This window comes from Rhamphochromis sp. 'chilingali', assembly GCF_963969265.1.
Source record: "Rhamphochromis sp. 'chilingali' genome assembly, chromosome: 20".
Taxonomy (NCBI): domain Eukaryota; kingdom Metazoa; phylum Chordata; class Actinopteri; order Cichliformes; family Cichlidae; genus Rhamphochromis; species Rhamphochromis sp. 'chilingali'.
This window is the reverse complement of record NC_137947.1, coordinates 21,121,484-21,145,430: the sequence shown is the minus strand read 5'-3', so window position 1 is coordinate 21,145,430 and position 23,947 is coordinate 21,121,484. Positions and strand designations below refer to the sequence as shown.

The 23,947-nt window shown below is 38.6% G+C and overlaps 1 protein-coding gene across 1 annotated transcript in view; it reads left to right on the top strand.

Annotated features, from left to right (window-relative positions):
- Positions 1-23,947, top strand: part of chrm3a (cholinergic receptor, muscarinic 3a) — an 85,190-nt gene that overhangs the window by 1,977 nt on the left and 59,266 nt on the right. The window contains exon 2 of the mRNA XM_080869529.1: positions 22,522-22,636. The gene's annotated coding sequence lies outside the window, so the exon portion shown is untranslated. The remainder of the gene's footprint in view (positions 1-22,521; positions 22,637-23,947) is intronic.

The window sequence follows — 23,947 nt, the reverse complement described above, 5'->3', positions numbered from 1 at the left end:
AACAAGTCAAATCAAGTCAAGTCAAGTTGGCTTTATTGTCACTTCAACCATATACAATTTAACAGTACACAGTGAGGTGAAACAACGTTCCTCCAAACAAACAAACACAAGAATGCAGAATACTAGATGAAATAAATAATTTATGATTCAGACAAAGGCATCAGTACAAGAGTAAAACCCTGAGGCTGCAGTGTACTTTGACTGGCACCACCAGGCTACTTTTAGAGCAGAAAATAGGAGACAGTGATGGGTATTTTACAGGAGTCAGCTGGCCAAACAGACTGGCTAACTCCCCCATTGGGTTTCATTAGAGCTCGTCTTGATGTTAAAGCCTGTTTAATCCACTTTCACAGCCACACAGACCACAACAGAGCAAAGAACAGTGTCTATCTTTAGACAGCACATGGGCAGAAACTTTTCCATCTCAGTTCAATTATTAAAACAATAACACAAATTCCTTGTAGCTGGCCTTTAAATGTCTCAGTTTGAGAGGCTCCCTGGGCAAAACTGTGTGCTTCTGGTAATCACTGAAACCGATGGGACCGGCGTTTTCAGCTTCAGATAGAAGGGTGTCAATCAGTGCATGCTCAGTTATCTTATCCATAAACAGCTTTGCACTCCTTCTTGCATCCCCCCTTGTTCCTCCTGTGGGTAGATGGGCTGCTGCAGGGTGTGATTACGGTAAAGCCTTATGAGGTGAGTGCTTTGCCTGTTTGTCTTTGTCTCTGCTCTCTCTGGGCAGCTACTGTTGTTGTCCCAGGTTCATAGCGCCTGTTTTGCTTCAGAGACTCAATGCTGGGAAGACACTGGCTTCAGATACCTAACAGGCAGCTTGACATCTTTGACATTTAAAGCAGAAATATATATATATATATATGTGTGTGTGTGTGTGTGTGTGTATATATATATATATATATATATATATATATATATATATATATATATATATATATATATATACACACATACATATATATGTATATATATTTATTTATTTTAGGGCTGCGCTGCAGTTATATTGGCACCTAATGCAAAAAGCATATTTTTAACCTAGCGTTTATTTGACAGCTCTTTATAGTTGGTGGCAATAAAGTGCCTCACTTAAGGCCTGGCAAAAATGCTGCTGTATGTTTACCTTAGGATATTGTGCATGTTCAGCACACAACTATACACACCTAACTCAGGATAATGCAGGTGAGGAATAGTTCAAGTGTCGGGCATTAGCCAGGAAAAGAAGAGTGGTTTATAGAGCTAGAGTGCAGATAGTTTGTGTTGTCTTTAGGTTTACAGGTGAATGTGTCAGCTGTAAATATTGCTCTGAGAGTCACTTGGTAGTTGTGCGGTACAGTAGAGTGTTTTCATACTTGTTTGCAAATGTTTGCAAACGTGCTATGATGCACTCAACTTTTCTCTGAATTTTTCGTTTACTTCCTCTGTAATATGTCACTGCCTCTTTTATACCCTCTGACTCTCTTCACAAAGCAAAACCTCACTTGAGGGAATTCATATTCATGACTAATATATGATTGCTCTCTTATGTCTGCTTTCTGCCAATTCCTGTCAGATAAGTCAATAACTAGTTATCCTCCATCATTTTCTGGGGAGGTCCTGCGGGATACATTCAAGGCAAAGGATCGCTTTACTGTACGCATAGGGAGTGAGAACAATAGATTAGGAACACGACAACAGCCAGTAATAGAGTGCCAGAGCGATGTGTACGCTGTGAGTCAAAAGCTGCAAACAACAAGTGGCCCAGTTCAAATGTTGGAGAGTTGTGACTGGTACAGAAAAGGAGAAATTCTGACAATGACGGATGTTTGAATTCACACGGACTCAAACTCTCATCACATGTCCCTTTGTTCCAATTAATGTTGTTGCCATTGAGGCCTTGTTTATTATTCTGAGTTAATATGCTTTCACATGGTATTGATTACAGTAAAAATTGCTTTGTAAATGAAACTCTAACATACAGCGGTCTTTCGTTTCCTCACTGCAGAACGGTTTTGCAGTAGCTCGTGAACATTGAAGTATACGCAGACCGAATCAACAATATGCTCCCTATGCTCATTTGAGCTGATGTGAGCCCAATGGTTAGTCATCCTATTAAAGTCTGGTTTGCCAACTAATAAAATTTTATGTGGGGATTGGTATTTCCATTTTCAAGTGTTAATAAGATGGCAATTATCCTCTGTTTACACATTTGTTTTAGCTTCAGTTTCATAATGCTCAACAGCTAATAACTCTGAGATAAACAAATGCAAGACTCATTTAGAGAGCAGATTCGTGATACGTGTGATTTTGGGTGAAATGCTTTGATGTATGAGGAGTACGTGTCAGTTAGAAGAATGAAAGGAAAAAATGTGAAATGCTTAAACTTTGAGGAACACAACAAAACTCAGAGATAGTGTATTCAATAATCGTAAGAGACAGTGCATTTTTCTATTACACAAAAGAGTGCCTGGATGTTTTAAAGGTAGCTTTCTTTGATCGTTTCTCTTTTGTTCCCCACACCGCTGGATTTTTCAAAGACCACGCCCTCTCGCATTTTCCAGACAATGCAGCACTCATTGTCTATTTTTTATCAAAAGATCTAAAAAACCTACATATGATGGTGTAAATTGTCAAAATTACCACCTTAAATGTTCAGGCTTATCAAACATATTGTCTGACATGCCGAAGAACGCTACTTCTCATCATTAAGGCGGCACTATGTACTACACAGCTTGCTGTTATGGAGTATGATTACAAAGTGACAATGATTTCTGTCAGCAGGGTATTTTATACAATTTTTCAGACTGCGGGAATACCACTCACTGTGTCGCAATCCAGTGCTTTTCCTACTTTAATTGCAATTGCTTTTATTTTGTTGTTCTTTACAGATAAAAACGGAGTTTGACTGTGCTCTCAGAGGCAAAAGACCGTAGGAAGTTGGACACTTTTATTTCCTTTCTCATAAATGTACAAATATTTGTCCTGTAGAGCCAAAAGGGTCATCTGCTAATGGACCGGGCAGTTCTAGCTTCCCGTCCCTCAGCAGTTTTTACTGCACTTATAGTACAGTAACATCAAGTTGCTCTGCACTTATCTGTCTGCTCCACCCTGCTGCACCATGCACAAACACGGCGCAAAAGACACAATCACACAGTTGTAGCACAACACATGAAAAAAAATTAGAGTAAAATTGACTTTTTGCAGACATTTTGACTTGTCACACTAGAGAAAACACAGGTGAATTGCTGCTTTACCTGTCCCATCGCTTACTGAGACAGATAATGGAACTGAGTCACCTGTGCTTTTCCTACTGTGACAAGTCCAAATGTCTGCTGTGAAAAAGTAAAACTCATGCTGGGCTGGAATGAAACAAGTGCATTTGAATGCACCAACACGACCACTTCTTCTATCATTCCCCTATCGTTACCTTAAGACCACCCCCCCACGACAATGATAAGCTACTAATGGCATGCCGGGGTTGAAGTAATGCTATTATACATAATAATAAGCGGATGATTTACACATGCTATTAAAACACTTATGTAATAAGGCTAATCTATATGATTCAGTGTGAATATTTTTTTTTTGTGAGAGATGTAAGTAAAGAGAAACATGTGGTACAACAAAAAATGCCTTATTAATTCTTCTAGTCTTATATATCACGTAATATGCTCAGGCACTCGTATTTCTGGAAATTGTAATGATGCCTTTTCATTATCAGAGATGATGTCAGAGAAAGCACAACATGTCACAACATGGATCTCCTAATTTAAAAGTAGATGGAGAGCGTTTAAAGTCTAATCATTCCAACACAAAGTTAGATGAGACCATGCTTTGTGATTTGGTTCCTGTCAAGATGAGTTTGTCAGACTTTATCAGTAAGTAAGTTCTTTTTAGGATTTCACCATGAAATGTTTTAGCACATTACAACTGAAAAAATGCCTGCTGCACTTTTTCATTTGTGTTTTATCCAGTTGTTTGTCTCTGTCAGTCTCTCTCTTGCTTTTGTAATCCAGCTCTTGAGGCTCATATTAAGTGAATCAAATTGTTTGCAAGGCACTCAGCTTGAATGCTTTTTCAGGGAAGACCTTGCATATTTCAGCAAGACAATGCTAAACTATATACTGCATCTACTACACCATGTGGCTTTGTAGTAGATGAGGTGCTGAATTGGTCTGCCTTCATTTCATATCTTTCACCAGCTGAAAACATTTGGCACATTATAAAACAAAACATAATACAAGAAAGACACAAGGCTGTTGAGCCCTTATCAGACAATTTCCAAACATCGCCAACTGGTCTCTTCAGTTCCCAGATGTTTACAGATGGATGTTAAATGAAGAAGGGATGCTACACAGTGGTAAATGTGGCCCTGTCAAAACTTTTTTTTCTTTAAGTTCAAAATGACCATTTTTCTTTCTGAAAATGGAACATTTAAAACATCTGATATGTTTTCCATGTCTATTGTGCAAAATATATGGGTTTATTGGATTTGCATATCATTGCATTATGTTTTGATTTACATTTTACACAGTGTCAGAACTTTTTTGAAATTGGGGTTGTAACTCAGATGTGTTTCATCTTCATTCATCCATCAGAATGTGTCTTAAGCTGCTTTACATCTATGATGTAACTTGGTTTTTCTCTTTCATTTAACACCTGTTGTGCAATTAAAACAAGGCGGATGATCTTCTACCAAAGTTGAACTCATAAAAACTACTCAAGGAGCAACATGTGGCATAAAAACAGACAGTGGCAAAAAAAGTTTTAAAAAGGTCACACGGTGATCAACAGCATTTCTTAAAATCCTGCACCTGTGTTCATCTTGATGTTGTGATTTTTAAGAGTAGTGTCAATTTGAATAGACTTTCTAACTCTGGTTGATTTTTGTATAGTTTTGATTGCATAGATATGATACTATGGGCTATTAAACAATTTTCTAGAAAAAGAAGAAGAAGAATGTGTTAATAGTTTTCCTCAAACTGAGTGTTGAACTTCTGTTCTGTTTATGCAGCTTGTCATGAAATCATCTGTTCTTCTCCATCCATCAAGAATTTGAGCAGATGCTGCAGTCATGCTTTATGGATCAAATGTTGTGTTACGGTTATTACATAGTGTTACACACCAGTTTTTGTTACTCATTAATTTGCCCTTTTTTAACTGCACTTCAGCTGATGATTATGTTGCCTCTGGTGTAGCTTTACACCCGTCTCAGTATTATCATTCGTTGGAGTTTGCACCAAACGTTAAAGTTAAAAATGTTGTGCTCAAAGTCAAGTCAAATGAAACGCTCTTCATGACACTTCTTTATGTTTCCCCTGAAGCAGGTCTAAGAGTGGCAATTTATGCCATTTTTGAAAGGCGCTTGATCCAGTGCCTGTCTTTGAATCTACCTTTTTCGTCTGGTTGATTGGCATTTAAATAAGAAACAGTCAGTTGCAGAACTTGTTCGAGGGTAGGGCAAAATGTATAGCATGCCCTTGGGCTAAACTCTGTAGAGGGGAATTAATTGAAGCCAACAAGGCCCTCAGCCTTCAGGCATTTTGGCATTTGACTCCAAAGCAACAAAAGCGTATTTGTATTTGTTTCCTTAGACTTTTGCCAATTTGTTTTACTGTCAGCGAGCTGCTTAAGAAGTGTTTGGTTCGATACTTTATTATTTTGTACTCCATGGTGAGTTATTCTTATTGGACAAGTTGAAAGCTGAAGCTGGAATTAGAGAAGAGGGACACAGATGTGCAATGCTTTATGGGGATTTCACCTTCTTCTTAATGGAAAGTAGCGCACATCCTTTCCTGAAGCGAGGGAAGTCAAATAAGCCTAAAAGTTAATGCAAATGATTCCTACAAGTGCTTCCACTTTAGTTGATTACAGAGTCAGCGTTGGAACAAACTGTGCTACTGCGCCCTTTGTCTGCAATATTAGGATAATATGGCACTGAAATGAGTACTATATATTGCTTTCAGAATGGTAAAAAAAAGCATGTTTCAAAAGTAGAAAGACAGGGATTTATCCAGCAGCAAGATAATGACCTTTGGAAGAAACGACTTGTGGTGAGTTTAAATGATCAAACACCAACATAGTCTGTGGGCGTTCAACCCCATCCTGCTGGCTATGAGCTGGAAAGGACAAAAGCAAAACAGACTAAAAGTGCAATAGGGTAGGAAGTATTGGTTTAACTTTTCGGTGAGTCATTTATATTGGAGATGTTTTTTCTAAACTTTCCCCCCATTAATGACAAGTTTTGATACCTCAATATATATCTTTAAAGACATGGTTTGACTATTAGAATGGTAAAAGAAAAAAACTTCTGATGCAAACCTTGTCAGAAAAGAGCTTCAAGGGTTACTACAGGGTGACCCTGATTTTTTTAAAAAAAGGAAAAGCAATACATTTTCTTTTAGTATCATAAGACATTGCATTGCATCAATTTCAGTAGCCCCAACAGATTTTTCTTGAATGCACAGCCACTAAAGTTTAGTGAAAAAATAAAAATGTAAGCTTTACCTTTGTGTTTTTTTTTCTTCAGAAGGTAATAGAGAGCAACAGTACTGATTTAGTGTGGATCAGGGAAAGCCTACTTGCCTTTGCTGGTATTTTCACTCCTCTACCTTTTGTGGATGGTGCAGTATAACTCTTTAACATCTACCTGGGGATTACTTCCACTTAGCAAAGTGATAATAATCTCAAGGCCATTGCAGGAATGTGTGTAACTTGGCATGACATGAAAGCTTTGTTGGAGAAGTGCAATGACATGAATCACTGGACAAGGCTTTAGGAGCAGTCGTCTGTTTTTTTGGGCCTTTATCAGCTGTGGACACCCTTGGCAATAGCAAACACTGGGCACACACCTTATCAAACATTTTTGCCACAGAAGAGTTGGAACATTATTTGTGTAGCCTTGGATCTAATTTCAAGTTCCACAGATTCTAGAGGTCTTACAGAAATGAAGTGATGTGAGGGAGCGCCAGACAGCCATAGTACATTAAATTTAGTGGTGTCTTTAGGATGATGAGCAGGCCAGGAACAACAGAGGATTGATGGAACTGCAGAGCGAGTCTCCATACAAGTTTTTTGGCAGGGTAATGTTGGTATTAAAAAAGGAAACTGTTTATTGGCTTGGTACCCTCTGTGTTTCTATGAAATGTAATCATAACCTAGGGCGAACATATTTATTGCATACAGAGGCAACACAGTGGACTTGCAGGAGTTGATTATTTATCAATATTCTGTCAGCTAAAAAATAGTGTAAACATGAAAATTCAATGGTTGAATCACGGTTGATTTATACATCTGGATTCCTGGCATGAGTTCAGTTTAAATCTCTTCAAATGAAAGAGGCAACAGAGAAGACAAAGGACACTATGGGCTTGTGTAGCGGTGTAGCGGGGCTGGCAAAAGCACAAAGGAAGGCGCCATCTTTGGTTTTAGTTTGGGAATTTTGCTGCTTCAAACAAACCTGTTTGCGCTGAGCAGGATGAAGGAGCACAGCTGATGTTGTGTTCATATAGATTAGGAGGCACAGTGCAGATTTGCCGTTGCCTTTTTGGCATGACATTGCATCTCAGCCATTCTTTATTACAGCCAAATATTTGCTCTCATATAGATGAACTTTTCTCACATTCAAAACAAATCGCACATATCTTCACACGTATCATGCTGCCTCCGTCTCAACTGCGTGACTGAAGCTGGTCGAAAACACGAAGGGCAGGCAACGTTACCTTTGGATGAGTTAGCAAGCTATCAAACAGCACGTTTAAAAGTCAATCCAAAAAATGTTGGCTTACATCTTCCTTCATTTGAAGTTTGTTTCACTGGTTTCCCCCCTTCTGTTTTCTGTTTACACACTACCAGTGGAGCGGAGGAGATGCTGTCCTGCTGCTGATTGCGATCACAACACTGTGAATGTGTGTTTGTTTGTTGTGATTAACGCAAAAGATTCAGGACTTGTATGATCGTTTAATTCATATTTATATTTTGGAAGAAATGCAGCAGACTTTATTGTAGCAAGTGTTACTTTGGCAGATACAGACAACTATAGGAGTAGGAGTTGCTCTGTGCGCTTACTGAGATCTACTGACTTAAACAATTATGTTTACACTGGCACTGTTTATTTTTTCTGCAAATAAATTATTCTGCCATACAGCAATTTGTTAAATACTATTAATTAAAATATAATTGTGCACGTAGCTTTGAATAATAATAAAATAATAAACTATTGGAAGCGCGATAACAGAAGGCATTCTGCTGGTAGGGTGAGTTGTTGCAGTTCTTCTTTCGAGAGTTCACATATTTCATTAAAACGGCGACATATTGTCGATGACCCCGAGCACTCCTGAAGTTTTCTTCCAGGCGGAGCCACCTTTTTGTTCTTTCTTGCTGTTCATGTTTACTTAACAGCTCTTTTTTATCCAGATTAGTCTCACTAAAGCTCTTTAAAATAATCTCATTAAATCTCATTTTCAACTGAGCCACGAAGGGGGCAGTTAAGAGTTTGCAGTCATCTTTTTCCTAAAGCTCCTGTCGTTACATCAGTCACATCCTGCTTAATCCTTAATCTCCAGGGGAGATGGATACCCCTGTGACCTCTTTGCTGTCTCTCTGTTTATTATTTGTACTTTGGCTATCAGGATCTGAGGTGATATAATAAGTTAACAATGATCGACCGTTCTTTGGAGCGCAAGTGAAACACAGTCTGAGTAATTTCCCTGGTTTGGTAATGACCCCGTTTATTGTGTCTCAGCTTTGGACAGGAGTTTGAGCAGAGTGCTTTGCTTTCCATATATCATAATCAGGATGTGGCAGAGGTTATTTACATTGTTCACAATCCAGTGTTTGGGCTCCTTCTTAATTCCGAGTTTCACTTCCAAGAACTATCCTGTGCTAATGTGAAGAAAGTTAATCACATTACTGCCAGACCTATGTGTTTTAATTGCTAGTGGCTGGGTACAATTGGGATTTAAACCACTTGGCCTGTGCTGTAATGCTTTGTTAGTGAACAGTAACATTAACAATGCAGGAATACTGAGAGCTTGAGACTCTGTAGACAGTTGAAATTCCTCATGTGTTTTGACTCTTTCAGTCTTTGCAGCACCAGGTGTCTAAAGCAAGATTTATTTGTCTCACCGCTGAATGTGTCTAAGAGCAGCCGAAGGGTGAAATGCGAAATCTGTCAAAATGCTTAAAACAAAGTTGTGTTCTAATCAGGTTATTTATGTGAAACAGATTGTCCGGGCAGATGTTTTGGATGCTCCAGTTTACAGAATAATTATCTTAGTACAGGAAAATGTGCAGCCCTGCAACTTTTGAGAGCATGTGCTGATTCAAGCAGTATTAAACTTTAATGCATCTTGTAGAGATCTGTCACACAGTGTATCAACTTCTCGACTCTCCTGCACAAGGCTGTAGTGTGTACTTTTATTAATGCGTGTCTGCAGAGTACAGTGCAAGTGCTTGACGGGACTAAAATGGCCTAACCAAACAAATTCATTGAATCTTACTTTATTTGGGTGTAAGAGAGAGTGAGAGCTTCAAGAAGAATTCCCTTTGTGTCCTTATGGTTCAAAGAACCATGGAAAAAATGAAATGACAATTCATGGGGCAGATGTTTGCATCCAAGGCAAGACATTCTTCCCCTGGAGCTGCAGTCACTTTTCTTTGTTTTGCAGAACAAATTTGAAAACATGACTGCTGCCAAAGCATAAACATTTTCTGTTAAGTTATGTAAGTTTGTTATCATTACTTCCCCGCCACTGGAATGGCAACAATGTAATACCTCAAAAGAAATAATTACTATGTTTCTGTCTCTGCTTTTGAGCTAACAATATGCCACGGGTGATAAAAGTAGTAAGTGTCCGGCGAGTCAGAAAAGAAAGTTTTAGTGTGTCGTAGCGTTGCTGAGTCACTGCTTTGAGAGTGTGCACTTATTAGGAAATTTTTGGGGCTGTTTTTAATAAATCTCTTGCTTAGCTCTTCGTTATTTTATTTACCTCTGTTGTGCTATCTTTAGTCTTTGGAGATCTTCGTGTCACAGTATTTTTTCATAGTTGCATAATTCAGAGGAATTTAGGGAGTGGAATAAAAACCCCTCATCTCTTAATAATCACTGAATTTATTTACTCCTAGAGTGCTACTGGGGGCATCCTTTTCCTGGCTTATTTTTCTGGTTCACAGACTTAAAGCATGTACTTCTTCTTCTTATCTTTCATGCACATTTCACATTGATCCCCACTCTTCCCAGTTCCTCTGTGCAAAGGCACCATCCCTCAGCACCACTAGCAGGTCTCGCTGCTGTAATGGTATGAGCGTGTTCACACTAAATGAAAGCAACAGTGCAAGGGACAGGATGTGGCCCAACTTAACACAACACTTGTCTGAGCAGCAGGGTCATTTGATCTCTGCTTGTGCTTCATCCATCAGAATGACACATGCAAATAGCCTGGTGTACATCCATAAGACCTCTACACATCACTGGCTCCTGGTCATAAGTCTTGCCTGAATGTGGCTGTGTATTTTTAAACTTTTTGCCCCCGGAGTTGTGAAAGATTGAAAGAGCTACCGTCATGTGCCACCCTTTATATTAAGCTATTTAGAATACATAAGGAAAAAAAAGATGGTATGGTGTACTGGAGATTTACATTTTCCCATTTGATAACTCACACATGCTCTTTTTTGGATCATGGCAGAGATTGTATTGTATTGTGTTGTATCTTTATTTCAGACATATACAGAAAAAAACAATATATACACAAGTACACATACTTGCATTTATAAATACGAATATATATGTAAGTAAAAGGTACAAGGAATAGAAGATATAATATTTGTGAACTCTCCTTGAAGTAGCAACTAGAATAGATGGACTCTAATCTGCGATGCCTGGCTGAATTTCACCCTGAGGTGATCCGTGGACACAGGAGATTAAGAGTTTTGTAGTCTCATGTGTGTGAACCTAAAAAGAGCTTCTGTATTATAATCGTGTGACTTCCAAACCAGAGAAAATAGCTAATGTGATAGAAACAAACTGATCCCAAAACACATCAGTAAAACCAGCAGCGTGTCTCTTAATGGGATTTGCATGTACAACACGTTCTGCAATTGTGCAATTTTCTTTCTATTAATCCCAAGCTAGCAAAAATATTTTTGACATGGTCTATCAAAATTTAATGACACCCTTTCCAAAACCAGCCATCCCACAGTGCCAACAGCGTCTTAACTTTTTTTTTTTTTTACTTGATCTTGCACCTCTGAACACATGGCAAGTGCAAGGTGTCATGTTGATTCAAGCGACTGCCCTGAATGAAAAGAAAGTGGAAAATTCATTTAGCTCAAGTTTGAGTGAGCAATGTATCACATTTATGATGAATGATTATGAGTGTTTGAGTTTTTCTTTAGGTTTCAGATTTCTTCAGAAGTAGCTTTCCGCATGTGCTTTGAAAAAGTCCCGCGGTTTCACAAACCAGTGCTGCTTTTAAATTCTTCTTCATGAGTGTCTGACTGTTTTGGAATACTTGAAGAGATGTCATGGTTGGCGTCGGATGTGTGCGCAAATCCATTTTGCTCCATCACTGGCTCGCCATTTGCTTACACTGAGTATAACGAACCATTAATTCGCCGCTGTCACTTGCCGCTCACAGTCGCTCAAAGCAAAATTAACTCTTGATCCAGCAGAGCGAGGAAGGAACAAACGCCGCTGTCATTCTAAACAGCAAACTGTGAATCAGTTTGTGTTGCGTTAATAAGGTTGTTACGCTGTTCTCTCTAATGCGTTTTGTTTTGATTGTATTTTGCATTTTTGTAATTTTATTGCCTCTCATTATTCCCAACATTGTATTTATCTGTGCTGCAGGTATTTTCAGACTTTGAACAACAAACGATTCTCTCTCCTGGTGGGTGATAGTGCTTCATTTTTATTTACCTATTTTTTAAACAAAGCATTCCCTAAAACACCGAACACCCTACATGTTATAGAGCAGCTACCACATAGATATTTGTATCTAAGAGATTACTTCTATTTGTGTTTGGGGGTAAGAGGGTTTTTGTGCCTCAGCGAAGTCAAAAGAAAATCAAGATTTGAATTCTATTTTTGCAACTAAGACAAAGAATGCAGAAACGTGTGAACAATTACTTAAAAAATTGAAACTATAATTCAAATAACTGAAAGTAATTGATAAATGGCTAAAATGCTTAGCTTTTGCTAAAGCAGGATAAGCAGAGGTGAAAAATTCAAAATGGTAAAAATCTGCAGCTGACTCCAAAAACAAGTCAAGACTGCGATGTAAACCATCATGTTTACAGCCTGGAACAATGTTAGTTTCTATAGCTAATTTATCCTCTTTAATAAACTGTACAGTGGGGGATATTTTTAATGACTTGCCCATTCAAATTCATTAAGGGCTCCAGTTTTTAATATTAGCATTTTAAAGCCTGAATCATGAAATAATTTAAAATCCTTTGTGCACTTTATTTAGTTTTTTTTTTTTTTTTGGTGGAAGGGTGGGGAAAGAAGTCATGGTATTGGCCATATATTAACTATAATACATTTAGCTTTGAAGGGTTAGAGATGTGGTCACTTTGATTGATAGATGGATTCCAGCATGGGTGGTTGTAGCCTGCAGCTGTGCCTCGTGCTTTGCCTTAGCTAATTCAAGTCACTGAAATAGACTTCTCTGTGGTGTTGGTGCTTTCTGGAAAATTTCTAATGCAGTTATCTGGCAAATAATTGCTCCTGCCTGTCGTTAATTGTATTGTATTGCATTTGCGCAACAGCTTTTATTAGTGACATTCTAGTATTTAATTAGTATGTTACATAGCACCATTTAGTAGTTATATTTGTCCTGTGTGATGCACTCATATGGTCAGTGTGTAGTTTGTTAACCACATTAGTTGATAACTTGAGCGGGTAGAGCTCTACCCTCTCATCCATATATGGTCACTTTTAGCTCCAAAAATTCAACATTACAGAGCCAAGTTTTTATCATCCGGCCTTTAAAATCGGACTGGTAATGTCATGTTTGCTTTATACAGTCTATGGTTTAGCCAAACCAACTGCGTAAAGAATAAATCCAGATTTGTACAAACTGCACATCAAAGACAGAAATATCCAGATTAGCTGTTAATCAAATGCCACTGGATCAAAAAAAGTGTCTTTATCAAAATAATCTGATTGATATTTTTTCCTTTGAGACTGCCTGACTGGAGCACTGGAGCAAAATCATTACCTGTCCATCTATGGAGAAGTTTTGGCTGTCATAACTAGAGACGCAATGGTCAGCCGATCATGCTCACGTATGTCTCGTTATGAGCCGGTCCCTTTCAGTGGTGCAGGTGCAGCCACAAGCCAACAGCCTCAGTAGGAGCCTCGTTATGAGCAGTCAAGAAAAAGAGGACAAAGTTGTTGTTCTGTTATCTGGTGATGTCATAAACATACTAGAAAATAATGCCATGCCTTTTACTATTCAGTACTATTATAAAGTTGTGTTTTACAGTTTATTACATTTTTATTACCTTTTTTATTCCGTTTCTTATTTTATTTTAAGTCCTCTCTTTCTCCCTCTGCACAGCATTTTATTGGATCTTCACTTTAAACGCTCCGAAAATAAAGCTCAGATCTCTTTTCTGTTATAGCTCAATTTCACTATGAAGATCTTGGGGGTCCCCATTACTGTTTATGACTTACTGTTTGTGCAGCATTAAAAGGTCAAACTGGACAAATAACTTGTGAAAAAACAAACAAATGGCCTAAAGATGCTTTTTTCCCATGATTTCTAAATGCAAGGTAAACATATCATTCTCTCTGAAGTGACTTCTTGCACACACAAACACTTCTCGGCATTATACATGCTTAGTTATGGCCTAACATATTAAAAAGTCACCCAGTAAGTCTCACAGATGTATGAGAACAGAGTATATTTTTTTTGTGTGTGTGCTTGTGGGAGACACTGAGTGCGCTCTGATTAAACGGATCAAGGGGGCCAGATTTAACAGTGTGTTTCTCCTGATGTTGCGGCACCGGCCTCTTAACCACATTTTTCACCTCTTTCCTTTATTTAGGTATTTATTTATTTATTTCATGACACTCCACAGGAAGTATTTCATGACTATCACTGGTACAGAAAGATGAATATTAGAAATAGCCTTTGTCTGATGGATGACCATCTTCATTTGAAATCCTAGAATATCCTTTTGTTGGTACTGGCGATGGAACAATGCAGTTAAATTCCTTTGTGCATGAATAATTCTTTTTGTGCCTTTCGGGACATTGTAATATAGCCCTCTTTCTCAAACAGTTGTGAGCTAAATGGAATTGGAATGAAGCACAGTGTTTGGGAGTCAGTGTTCTCCCATTTCTGATGACCGATGGCAGAAGAGAGATGAAAAGCCTAATGTAAAAAGCCGTGCCTCTGCTTCTTTTCCTCCCCACCTCCTCTACTCTCTGCTTTCCTCCCTTCTCACCTAAGCTGCAGTGGATCTTTTCAGTGTCATAAAAGAATGTAGATAGGTCTGCCAGTCCTGTTCATATACACAGCAAATAGATGGGTAAAACATGCAGCCACATATTCCGCCTCTTCTTCTCCCTGCCATTCATTCCATCCTCATCCTTATTTCCATTCCCTCTTTTTTCCCACCTTCTTTCTAAGTTATGGTAGTGTACTTCATCAGGGAAGTACCAACAACCCACACAGTTTTGGCTGATTGAGCATGCTAAGAGCTTTGAGCTTTGGGGATTCTGAATTCTTTTATGCTTTATCTTTGTGGTATTTGTGATGATGAAGCCCTGGTTGGTGGCTGGATGAATGGGTTTAAGAATTTCACTCTGTGCAGCAAGGATACCCATCATTTGTCAAGCAAGCTGCATTCCGCTATCCATCAAAGGCAATGCTATCCATTAACTTGAATGTCGGTGAAAAGTTTACTTGTACACCAGCTGGATGCTATACATTCTGAGTCAGTCATAAACAGAAAATTGGTTTGTTCTTTGGACATTTTGCTACCAAACTCTAGGATTTTCTTTTTTCCTTCTCTGTAGTTAAATTGACCAGATTTTATATTTAAAAAAAATCGACTTTTTAGGTCTGTGTTGCTCAGTTAGTGGTCCCATTTGGACTAATAGTTACATTTATTTTTTCCCTGTATCCTTCACACCTCTGTGCCTCACGCCTCCTCTTATGCTGTCAGCACACATTCACAGTATTTCTAATTGAGTTTTTGGACAGCCTGCCCGGTCTCAAACGCTCCACGAGAGATAAAAGAAATTTTGCATTACAACATCAAAGGGTCACCCCCCCCCCACTCCCACTCCCCATCACATAGACACACAGCCTCATCCCATTCCACTCCGACACTCACCAAAACATGTTAAGATCAAATGAACATCTAAGGTCATAGCAGCTACTAAGGGTTAATGATGTGGAGACCGGGATTGGATTTTTTAATTCACACTCTGGGCAGATAAATACCCTCAACCCATGCGAGTCCCATCCTTCCACTGATGACTCATACACTTTGCAAACAGCCTGTTTATTTAAAGTGCTTAATATGAATACATTTGCCTGTAATTTGACTTGGCTTGGGTTAGACCTGTCATTATCTGACACTGTCTACATCGCCAGGATCAATAGGCTGTTAATAGGAGCACATCTAAATTCATGGCATAATGGCATGAATTATCCTCTAGTACAGAGGCTTAGTTCAAGTTAGAGGTAATTCACAGTGAAGTGGCACATTCCTGAAATAATTTTATTTTTTTTCTCCTTTTTATCAGTTCTAAATCTCTTAATGTAGTAGGATTTTTCTTTACTTGGTATAACTCTTACATGGGTTTTCTTCAGTATGCTGCTTTATAACTTATATAGAGAGCCAGAGGTTTTAATCCACTGACCCTGAATGATAGAATTCATCTAAATAAACACTTGAAAGTGCAGGTTTCTCTGTGTATTTGTTAGTTTCAGTTCAAAGGGATAGTCATTAATGGGTTTTTTCTGTATTAGACTTGCCATTCAGCATAGAAGCTTTATCAGCCCAGCAGGTATTTCAGGGTATTTCAAAACCTATTTACTGCATGTGAAATCAGCTATGGTTTCAGTATATGTAACTTTGCTGAAAAACCTGTCTCAAAAGCAAAGGCCAAAGAAAATTCCAAGTACCCTGTGGAGTAAACAAACATACATTGTTATTCATCAAAACGTTTGTTTGTGTATTCACTATCGCCACTGCAGAGCTGATTGTTTGTGCATTTTAAACACAAACACAATGTATGTCTCTTTTGCTTGCTACGACCACAAGCCAGTACTAAGCCTGTAAAAACAAGGAGGGGCCTGCTCGAGATCTGGTGATTTTAAAAATTAGATCGATCAGCTGATTCTTTTTCTTCTTTCAAACACACAAAACATAAACAGATTTTCCTAGCATTATTTTTGTTTTATTGTCAGTAGAGCCCAATATGTTGGCCGATATTAGCTATTAGGGCTGCACGATTTTGCATAAAATGAGAATCATGATTTTTTTGGCTTAGAATTGAGATCACGATTCTCTCACGATTTTCTTTTCCAATATAAATATTTATTGCACTTATTAACTGCACATCAACTTCGTAACAGTTGCGACAGAACATAAAAACAATAAATAAACATAACAAAACAATAAATGTCTCACATTTTGTCCTTGAAGCAAAATGTTGTACTGCTTGTAATTCCACCTCCACCGTTGCTCGACACTGCGTGTATAGAACAGGTAGTGCAACATTTGAAAAATAGTTGCGGGATGGCACTGTGTAGCGTTTGTCTAGGGTGTTGACCGCAGTATCATTTTCATAAATCCCTCGCTTTGCACAGTGTTGATGGGAGCCATATCTTTGGTCAGGTGATAAGTGATAGCCTCTGTAATTTCTTTGTGCCTGCGGGAGTTCGACGGGTATAGGGAAGCGCTGTTCCCGTTATTGATGTTTGGGTGGTTGACCGGGACGGATTTTCTCCTGTCACTTTCTTGGCCTTACAGCTTCGTCTCTCCGTTTTTTCCCCTGCCAGCTGGCTTCTGTATCACGTGGTATAAGGCTCCGCCCTTGTCATTTGCTGAGCAGGAAGAGTGAGCGCTTGTTTTCATGCAGATTATGTCCCGGATCAAAATGCGGTACAATCGTCATCTTTTTTTCTTTAAAAAAAAAAAAATCGTTGTCATTTGGAAATGAGATCACACATAAGTATGAATTGAGATCGCGATTTTCTAACGATTAATTGTGCAGCCCTATTAGCTATGCACTGCTATATCAGTATCGGCATTTATAAAAGCCCACAAATTAAAATTTAAAAAGTAGAGACAGGAGAAACACCCTTCAACTGTGTTATGAGTGTTGATGTTGGATAATTTGTCCACTAGAGGGCACTCTCCAACTTCACTGTTGGCAATATGAGTTTGGAACGTTACAAACACAACAACCAGCTGATATATAAGCAAATAATCCGCAATATATTTCTTAAGGAAATCTGTTTGTGTTGTTTGGGACTGACAGAAACAATTATTGGCAGATATATCAAAATATCGGCATTGATAATAAAAATCCTTTATCGGTCGTAACAGTAACTCATGGCAAGTCGCAGATTACCCCTTTATGCTGGTTGTTGTGTTTATACATGTAGCATTAAATGATATGCATTATGCTGTTATTATGCTGATCCCAATGTATTGACATATAGTTAATACTGGCATAGTGGTGAAATTCGCAGTGGTTTTTTTTTTTACTTTACTTTTTATTATTCTTAAAGCGAAAATGTGCCAGTCCAAACATCACAAATGCTTAAGTCTTGTTGTCTTTTGACATGAGAGTGTGTGGCAGCTTTCCTTTTGAGATTTCGTGGTACTGACCTTTGAGTTTATATTTGGATCACAGATTGTGCCTCTAAAGAGCTTAACTGTCTCACATTCATGCGGTTTTTTGGAAGGTCGCAAAGACCTGTTCTGCCATCACTGCTGATTAATCTGAAAACAAAAATTGAATGACTCTTAAATCAGTCTAAAAATTGGCTCTGACGGTGTAGATATTGTCTCGGTGTGGACCACTTCAGAGAGAAGAAGATTTAACAAATGTGCGAGAGTGAGAATGCCTTGGCAAATTTTCAAGGCCTTGTTCAATGTCTTGTTTCCTGGAAGCAATACACAGCAAATATCTATCATGCAGACAATTTGCAATATTTTTAACTTCACGAAGCAGATCACATGCAATGTGTTCAAAATGTGTCACTGACAGAAAAGCAAACGCCACAGTTGAAAGTTTTACTTTTTGCTCTCAGTGAATGAAGTGAAACCAATTTAGATCTCAGGTTTAAGTTCTCTGATTTCAACGTGGAATCTCTTTATTCTCTTCCAAGCTTTTAAAAGTTATGTCCCGTAGTTCATTTTATCTGCCCTTTATTTCATGCTGTTTGCTCTCAGTTCTCAGTCTCTCTGCCTCATTTTCATTTCCAACCCTCAACTCTTTCCTTCCTTTAAAGCCTCATGGGCTTTATAGTGGCTGCTTCTCTTCCATCTGTTTCCCAATCAATTTGTTCTCATTTCCTGCCAATTGGTCCACCTCCATGGGCTAAGGCTCATTTAACAGGAAGCATCGCATGTTGAGATCATCAGCTGTAGTTATGGTGATCAGCCTGTGGACCTTTTGCCGTCAGGGAAGCTTTCCTGGATTTTAGCCATTTGTTTGAAGTTTTGAATGTAGCCCTTTACAAGACCACTGTATGTGTTCGCGTGAGGACATGACAGTGTTTAAGCAGATGGTTCACAATTTCACTCATTTTAACAGCGTGAAATTTTAATGAAGAAAACATTGTGCCTGTGGTCAGGCTGCTGTCAAGGTTTCTGTGGTTTGACATAGGAACCTTTTTGCTTGTTAGCCCGATTTAACAATCTGTTATTTGTTTGATGTGTCATGGAAAGACAACTGACAGAAGACTGCCAATCATATTTATGTTCAGCGTGTGTAAAACAAAACTTCCTCACAGTGCTGTGAATTTGACTCCCTATTAGTTTATTGCAGCTTTCTTAAACGCGGATATCTATTATCACTATCATGCATTTTTTTTAAAGACTGCCACAACGGCGCCTCTCTAATCTCTTTAGGCATTAATGTCTCACCCATACAGTATTACTGTTGGGGCTGCTGCTGTCCTTCACAAAGCCAATCTGGAATTCGTGTGCTTCTCTGAGCACAGAAAACAGAAGGCTTACAAAAAAATCCTCATTGTCCTCACTGATATGTCAGAAAGATTTTCTTTTTCTTCCCCTCTCATAAATTTTAAAGCAAGCTTTAGCTCACAAAGTGGTGACTGAGTGTTGATCGGGAGAAGGCAGAGCAGCTCTGCTGGCCAGCCAGCTGCACACATATTAAACTTGTAACTATGAGTTTCAGAAGACACTGAGGAAAAGTGTGTGGAATGTGTGCAGTCTGCATAGTCCAGTTAAGGTCTTATTATTTTGGTTAAGCCATTTTCAGCCGTCTTTGATGGCCTACAAATTAGTTTTCCAGTTCATATGCATAAACCAATTAACAGATGATCCGTGTCCACCTTTGTGGCATGACAGCTCTTTTAACTTAGGAGTATTGTCCTTGCAGTAGCTCATCTACCCCACATTTAAATCCCAGTGCATTTTAAATATTATAAAGTGGACTTTTTAGGAAGATAAACATCTATACTATGCTTATACTAGCACACACTATATACCATGTGTATGTTGTCTATCATCTTTATGGCAAGCTAAGACAACCTTAATGTGGTTTAATGACATTACCGCTGTATATAATACACAATACAGAGCTGTAGTGTCTGTCTGCTGCTCATGAAGTAGCCAGTCTTATCAGTGGGAGCAGATGGAGAGCGTCCAAGTGAGAGGCTCAGTCTGGCTCCATGTATGTCATAAGTAAGAGGATGACCTTGGCTGAATCTCAACTGCAGTTCAACCATAAGAAACAGACTGTTTCTTTCTGTCTTTCTGTGGATGTCTATGTTTCTGCCACTCTCACAGGCACATTCATACAAACTGCTTTGCTCCTACACATTCCCATATGCAGTGTTACAGCTGAAGACAATATATACTCCTCCATACATTTATAACATGCTCACTGAGGCTCTTGCAGACCCTTGCATGCAGAAACTGAGTCATTTGTAGCATTTATCGCAGTAGAGTAAACATTTTTTTTTCTTTAGTGAAGTTTGAACCCTATTTTCTATCATGTCCCAGCAAAACTTGAGGCTCTTAAATTAACCCAACACTGACTATTTGACTTAAATATAAATCCTAAAACACATTAATCAAGGGCAGTTTTACTAGGGCCTGTGCAGTTGTTCTCACTTTTCTGCTCTCACAGTTTAGGATAAACATTCAGTGAAAAGTGATATGAATGGATTTTTGGCCAATAAAATTGAAGAGGGCTGCTTGTAGATTTATATTGGACCAAAGCTGGGTGAGATAAGAGGCTCAGTTTTGGAAAAAGAGAGATATGAGACTTTGAGGGGGGGGGGGGGGGGGGGGGGGGGGCTGCTACTATAGGTATTAACCTAACCCAACTACTGCATGTCTTTGTACTGTGGGAGGAAGTAACTGAAAAGAATGGTGGAGTTGAGCGAAATTCAGGACTTTCTTGCTGCGAGGCAACAGTGCTAAACACCACCCCAAACACTTATCTGCTGGCTAAAATCACAGCTCTGATACTGTAGCATGGACATATAGTACTGATACTATAGTACTCTAATACTTGGGAGATAAAAATGAATTGACATGTCTGGGTTTGTAATTACATTTTCTCACATAATTTTTTGGACAATATGCGGTGAACTTTTGATTGCTGACTGCTGCACATGTTTTCTTGCAACTGTTTAACGAAATGCACGTCAACTTTGTATTTTCAAGCTCATATATTTCTCGTGTTTGAATCGTGAACTAATGCTAAGTCGGTTACATTTTTTTTTTAACCAGCTGGAGCAACACAACAAGACCAGAGAGCAGAGATCAGGAAAAATGTTGTCAGGTTTTTTTATTCTATTTGGCGATTAATGCCTGCGCCTGGTGTATGAATGCTCAATCTCCAATACAACATGAGCTTCTTTTCAAAGGGCCCACAGTTGCATTTTGAACATGAACGATTCAGTTTCCTCCTTCAGAACAGTTTTAATTCAAACTATGAACTAAAACTTATATAATTACTTGACCTTTTATCTGTTACTTTAAAGCAGTGCCCTTCACATGTACCGTATAAAACATCTCTGTAACAGAGTACTAATGAGCTATTGTACGTCGACATTCTCATATCTGGATAATTACCATTTCACATTATTGTGGGAAAAGCCCCCTCATTCATTGGGTATTTCTTATAAACTGAGACTCAGATCAAGTCTTGTTACAGATTTAAAGTGGAAACTTGAAAATGGTAATTGTCTCGTTCGGTCTCACTTGAGAACGCCTCTGCAGACTCTGCTAAACTGTGAAGCAGATAGGCCAAGCACGGTCATTGGTATTAGGATGAAATACTCCATGTTGTTAAAATGTCTCATTTTAAATCCTACAAAACAGTTGTTCATTTGTATTTAAATTTGCCTGTTTTCACTTTAGTGCTCATGCAGCCACTGAAAATGTCAGTGTTACTAAAAAAAGAAGTCACTGTAGAGAGTCGTCCTTGCTTAGAAATGTCATGCAACTTCCCATTAGAAAGGAAATATTTCCTCGATTGACCTTTGAGGTGTAATTTGTATGTAACACGAAAATGAGACCGGTATGCTCATTTATTTCACAATGCTGGAGGTGTTTGTGAATTGTTTGAATATTAGTATCAAGCCCGTGCCTTGGCCTTCTTCCTCTCCGTAACCCTTTTTCATTTACTCATCCAAGCCAGCTATGACTTCCGTTTTTAATAAATGTTTTTTCAGTGTGGGAACCGCTCCATTACTTCTGATTATTTGTAAGCTCATTCTTTTATAGTACATTCACTTGAAGACTGTTTTAATGAGCTCTCAGAAGGTCTGCTTCCTTAGCCTGTGGCTAGATCCAGTTATGTACAGCAAGCAACTCTACTAGACCAAGACTATATAAGGCATGAACACTTCCCTAGACATGAAGACATGCCATTCTTCCCTTTGACAGATATTATCCAGTGGGGAATGGTAGCCACACGATTTGAGTAGATCCTTGATTGTAACATATTGCATAAATAAAACATAAAGAAATATTTTAGCATTGCAGGGGATGTCAAGCTATTTTGGAGGGCAATATGAGCTATTTGGCTGCGTTATATGCTTAGTTACAGAATAAAGACATTTGGCTTTATTTTTAAAGCTGAAATGTTTAATTTCTGGAGACAAATACTGGTCATTTGTGACCGAACTGAAATTAATATTACAGACTATCCACCTGTTAATGATTGACCTTCAGATGAAAAGCTACAAGACGTGCTATACGTGTTTCACTTCCTAATTTGGACACGTGTGTTTTTAACACATTATCTTGTTTCCTGTCCTTATTTCTGCCCCCTGCTCCCTGTCTGCCTTCCAGACGCCATGATCCGGCTGGAGGAGGATAATCGTGCACCCCCAGTACACAGCATGGACACCAAAAGGCACTCTGCTGAAAGGTGACCTCCAGGAATTTCACCTCCACAAATTATTTGGTGAGTTAAAAGTGAGAGAATCTCCTGTTGGCCCATGACACCATCTTCCCCCCGTGTTAGCTGACCTGCTGCTTAATGCAAAAGTTTGTTTTAGACATTTAAATGAAGTCCTCTAAAACAGAAGACATAAAAAAATTGTACAGTTTTATATTTACTACCTTTTTAGGAAAAAAGCTCAGCATGGATTTATGGTTTTTTTGTTGATTTTTTTTCTAGCACCATAAAGCGCTGATTGAATGAGCTATGCTTACAATTGTTCCTTTTGGTCTGCAAAAAAGGTTTAAGTGCAAAAAAAATGTCATTTCCCAATTAAAATTGTATATTTTTCTTTTATGACTAAATCTGTTTTTTCTTTTAGTATCATTTAGAAAAAGAGACACAATGCAGGTTGTATTAGTGTGTGTGAGCACTCCTCCTGCAGCTCTTTCCTCCCCCTGAGCGTTTTAAGTCCTTCTGAGCAAATGAGCATAGCCATATGGCTTATACTTATTCTTTTGGCAGCCCTCTACTCAACCCATTTCACCAGTGGTCTCACTTCCTGTGTGAACTTATTATACAGTTAGGTCTATAATTTGTTGAACAGAGACAGAATTTTTGTAGTTTTGCCTCTGTACACTAGTGTTTAGCCGTTAGCTTTAATTCAGGGGGTTTTACAAAAAAGACCTGCATTCACTGTTTATTCATTAGAGCCACTTTATGCATAGTCTCCTGTTTTTAGAGGCTCAAAACTAACTAACTGTCACTATGCTTTGGGTCATTATCACTATTTGCACTGTGAAATGCTGTCTGATCAGTTTTGCAACATTTGTCTGAATCTGAGGAGAGAGTATAGCCCTCTACACTCCAAGATTCATCCTGCTGCTTCTATCAATAGTAACAGCATTAATAGACACTAGTGACCCGCTTCCACTGGCAGCCATACATGCCCATGCCATAACATTGCCTCGATTATGTTTGACAGATATTGTGGTATGCTTTGGATCACAAGCAGTTTGTGTCTTCCTCGATCTCTTCCCTTCATTCTGGTACAAGTTAATCTGCCCAGAGATTTCTTTTCAGAAATGTCTTTCTTTTCCTTGAGTATAACCAGTGGTTTGCTGCTTGTTGTAAACTCTGTATTTACATTCACGAAGGTGCCTCTTTATTGCTCACTCTGACAAGGACGTTCCTACTTCCCCTGGAGTTCCCCTTCCCTTTGACTTGATTAGATGTTGTAAATTTGTTTTACTTAACCATAAAATAATTCTGTTATTTTCTACTGTGGTTGCCTTCTTTGGTTTTTTGGGCTTTTTGGTATTGCGGAGTTGGCCA